A 5,000-nucleotide genomic window follows, 5' to 3' on the forward strand; every position below is an offset into this window, starting at 1 on the left:
GTGGAAAGTGAGGGGGTTCAGGGAAGGTTTGAGGGAGAGGAAGCAGTTTGAACACCCCTTCTGGGGAATCAGAGAGAGAACCGGCCAGGAAAACACAAGGGCCGAGGCCCAGGCCAGGGTGGAGACATGAACTGATGGTGGCACCAATCTGCAATGTTGAGTGATTTTCTCCAGAAGGAAATGCCTAACCTGGGTCTCCCATCCTGCCCGTGCTCCAAGCTCCAGACCCGCCCTTGTGCTGCAGGGGAACGCGGTCCCCTGCAAATCCTGCAAGCTCCTCACATTAATATACCGAAAACTGAACTCAGAACCTGGGCCTCCCCACCCCCATCCAGCTCCTCCTCTTGCCCCCTAGGTTTTATTCCTGGATCCAGACATCTTGGACTCCCCGGGAGCGCCTCCTTGCCCTCCCGACTCCACTGCCAGCTCTGGCTCTCTCCTAGGCTGTCGGCAGGTCCTCCTCACAGACTCCCTGCCCCTGACCTCACCCCCCGCCCACCCCCCGCCCCAGCCCCAGCCCACCCCCGTCCTGCACATCTGCTGCTGAATTAATCTTCCTGGAATGTGACTGAGGCTGTGTCATCCTCCCATTCATAACCCTTTGCAGCTCCCAATACCTCAAAATAAAGCTCTCATTTCTGCTTACTTTTGGGGCATCAGCTTAAATGTCACTAGTTCTGGGAAGCTCCTCATCCAGGTTGGGGAAAATCCCAGTGGCACCTGCACCCATGACACCTTACACATCTTCTGTGAGATACTCAGTGAACTTGTAATTACTTGATCCTCCCTCATTAGACAATGGCAGGGTGTGTGTGCACCTCCACCTCCCCAGCTCGGAAGACACTGCCTGGCACAAATAGGCACCACACTGGGCTGACAAAAAGATTCAAGCCTGTCATTAAGGCCCTCAAGATATCAGGTTAAAGTTCCATCATCCCCTAAATCAGCCCATACTCCAGATACTGGGGACTCCTTTCTGGTCCCCAAAGCTGCCCACACTATCCTCCCACACTGGGTCTTTGCTCAGGCTGTTCCCTCCACTGGGCATGCTTGTCCTCTACTCCATCTTGCACAGATGTCCACTCCTCCTTCCAGCTCACGACCACATCCACCACAGAATCTTCTCTGAAACCCCCCACCCGTCACAGGCCAAACCATGTAACATCTCCTACGGTAACTATCTGTCTTCCCTGTCCTTCCACTCCTACCAGATTGTACCTCCTTGAGGGAAGCTTCTAGTCTGTAGTTAATCAATATTTCAAGTGAAAACATTTGACTGTGAAGCAAAGAGACGCCTTATGTAACACTTGCATAAATAGTGTCTGATACAACTGTGTCCCCAATGGTGACTTTCATGGAGTCATGCACTTAGTAGGGACACAAAAATATTTTTGAATGAATGAGATATTTCTCCCTCATACCCATAAGAATATGACAGTGACAATCTCCGTCTACACGTTAATTTTTAAAATTAATTTAAATGAAGTTCTACTATGGCTACCACATGAAAAAGGTGTCTGTTTTCATCAGTGAACAAAGTCTGTCTTTTCAGGTTTATTCCATCTTTACTTGAGAAACAAATGCATGCCTTATGCAGCAGATCAAGGTAGTGACTGTATTTGCTAGAGTACCAGACACGCCACTGCGTAAGGGAAAAGGAATTTCTCCTGGAGCTGATAATTTCCACCACATTCAGCAATGTTTGTCTCTTGGGCTTCTGAACAAGACCACGTACGTGAAGGCATATGAAATCAGTGAAGCACTAAGATTAGGAGGAAACTATATTGCTATTCATAGCTAATAGTTTATTTTCCATTGCTAATATTTCATGATTGTTTTTAGTTCAGAAAACAGAGTCATTGGGATTCTCAAAAATACTACCTAAATATAAATCCAGAGAGACAGAAAGCAGATTGGTGGTTGCCAGGGACTGGGGAGAGGGCGGAATGGAGAGTGACTGCTTAATGGGTCAGGGTTTCCTTTTGGGGTGATGAAAATGTTTTGGAACTAGTTAGAAGTGGTAGTTGCACAACATTGTGAAGATTCTAAACACCACTGAATTGTTCACTTTAAAATGGTTACTTTTATGTTATGTGAATTTCACCTCAATAAAAAAAATTACATATCACCTAAATAATACTGAATACTTTCTAAATGTCCTACAGGACAAGGCAGTGCTACATTCCAGAACAGCCCCAGATCTAAGGTCCCACAGCACCCTGTAAACTTTGCCTTTGGATAAGGAATGGGGTCCCCCATGTATAAACAGGGCCTTGTCCTCCAAGTGTCCCCAGAGACACTCAGCTCAGCACAATGACAAACCAGGCCAAACACTGCTGAGTACTTGTATTTTGGGTTGTTTTCCTTTTGGTTGACATAAGGACTTGCGAAGGTGTTTAGTTTGATAAAAGACTTTCTAGTTCCAGAGGTGGAGCCTGCAGTGGGTTTTATTTTTTTTCTTTAAACCAGTGGAACTTTACAGAGACAACTTGCAGACTGTGGATAGAGCCCCATACGCTTCACTGGGGCTGTCTGTCCACAAGGGCTCAGAGGAGAGGAAAAAGGAGGATCCTGCCAAAGGGCAGAGTCATGGCTACAGTTTCTCTCCACTGCAGGCAAGTTCTGGAAAGGTAAAGGCTGACTGTAAAGAAGGGTGGGTGGACTTGTCTTAACAGCTCACAGCTTCTTGGGAAATAGTCCTTCTGTTCTCTTGTCAGAGGAGGAATAGACTCTGTCAGCAAGAGCAAAGGCAGGTGCAAGAGTAGCATTTCGGATTAGGTGTGTGGCTGGCTGGGCAGAGAGGCCATCAGCCCTCCTCGCTGGGGCCTGCTGCATATGAACCTGGCAGGGCCCTGGGCTGCCCACGTACAGGCATCCCATCCATCCTTTAAACACATAAGGCCCAAAGGGAAATCACACCCTTCCGTTCAAACATGGCACTGGAGCCCAGAGCCCGGTGGCTATACTATAATCAAGTTGCATCTGTCAACTTTATGATCAAGGTCTGTGGGTTTTAACTACTTAAGTTTCTTCCTTATTTTAGCACTCATACCTTTTCATATGCTTTCACATACACGGTCCCATTCAGGAGCCCAAGAAACAAATGTTGCTGGACATCTTGGAAAATACTAGCTCCAAGAGAAATTCTTTTTCCCTTATGCAGTGGCAGTCCAATGAACAAAAAATCCTGGTGACAGAGTTGTGTTCAGTTGGGGAACTCTAGGTCCAGCAAAAGGGGATAATCCCAGGAATCCCTCACCAAGGCATCTTTCCCGAGGGAGAGAACTCTGCTTAATCCTTGAAACTCCAACTTTGTTGGAAATGTAATCAGCAGAGTTTATCATCAACCCAGGTCACTGAACAGGTTTGTACCAAGATAGCCTAGACTTAGTGGTGACTGCAAAATTCCCGGACGGACCCTGTTAGGTTTGGAAACCCAAGGGAGGGGTCCACTTATTGTTTTTCTCAAGAAAAGACTGAAAAGCTGCCTGGATGCTTTTAAGGCATTTATAGCTGCCCAAAGAAGCAGAACTGCTTATGACTCCATCTAATAAGTGCCTGGCAATCATCAACCTCTCTAATTGCCAGGTAGGTGAAGAGGTGGAAATTTAAACCAATGAAATAGATTTTGAAGTGTTACTGGAAGAGGAAGAATGTTATGGAAGCACCTAGGCATGAGAGGCAAGCAGAGACACATGAGCACATGCTTCTCTCTGGACAACATAATCCCCAAAGCCTACCGAAGCTGATGGGAACATTCTGAGCATCTGCCTCCTTGACACTCCCACCACAAGGAGACAATCAGTTGCTCAGGAAAATGCAGGTACTACTGAGACACCCCAGACTCTTTTTGTGTTGTCCACTCAGGCAGAAGAGGTCACTAGAAGCCCTGGTGCTAAGACTTCTGAGTGTCACGGTCCCTAATACCCTGGGCCCTCTCAAAAGGGAAAGTAGGAGATATCATAATCCTTCCAATGTAGGGGCTCTTATAATACCTTCCTTACCCTCCTCCTTCACAGACGAGGAAACTAAAGCTCAAAGAGGTTAAATGGACTTGCTCCAAATCTCAACAGCCAATGACCAGGGTGGGGCAGGCCTAGGATTCAGGGCCTCTCTGACTCAAAGTCCAGTGCTCTTGGGTCCTCCAGAGAATGACGCCTGCACACTAGGCTTGTCTAAAGCAGATTTAGAGTGAGTGGTGTAATTTCAGGGACTAACTCTCATAGCTTCCAACTACCACGAGCATTAACTAATGACAGGTGTGCCTCCCTACCACTTATACTGCAAGCAAAGAGCACCCCAGAACAGATATTCCCCTCCTACTCCAGGTTCCTGGTCTACAGGACAACAGGGCCTGGGCTGACACTTCTGAGTGTTCCATACATAACAACCTGTGTCTATTCCAAAAGGAAATCCGGAGATGACATCACCCCATTCACGCACACCTTGGTTGTTCTCAGAACCCTTTCCTGCGCATGATCTCATTTGACCACCTGGACAATCTGAGAGATATGTTTAATTGGTCCTTTGAAGATTCTTGCGTTTCCGGAGTCAATCTGTTCAAATAAAATACCCCAGGGAAGGGCCAGCACCTTGAACTTTTATTGGCTCACACCTTGGCAGTAGCTAGCACCAGGATGAGAATCAGGCCCTGAGAAGTGGGAAACAGGATTGGGAGGAGTAGGAGAGGGTCTAAAGGAGGAAGAAGCGTGAGACGGCAGATGGGGAAGCTCTCAGTTCCTCCCAGCAGCCCACTCAGAGCTTTGCAGAAAGAGGTTCAGGTGAGCCGTTCCCTGCTTCCCCCCACCCACCAGAAAGACCATCTCTGCCCACGAGGCCAAAGGTGGAAAAGACTAGAAGAAAAGGAGAAGCGACAGGAGAGATGGGAAGAAAAGATGGAACAAACCAACCATCAGAAGCTCTTCGATCTTAATTCATTTTATTCTACAAAATGCTACTCAATTGAAGGTGGAAAAGCTAACCAAAAAAAAAAAAAAATC

The sequence above is a fragment of the Diceros bicornis genome, chromosome 12, assembly GCF_020826845.1.
Source record: "Diceros bicornis minor isolate mBicDic1 chromosome 12, mDicBic1.mat.cur, whole genome shotgun sequence".
Lineage (NCBI taxonomy): Eukaryota > Metazoa > Chordata > Mammalia > Perissodactyla > Rhinocerotidae > Diceros > Diceros bicornis.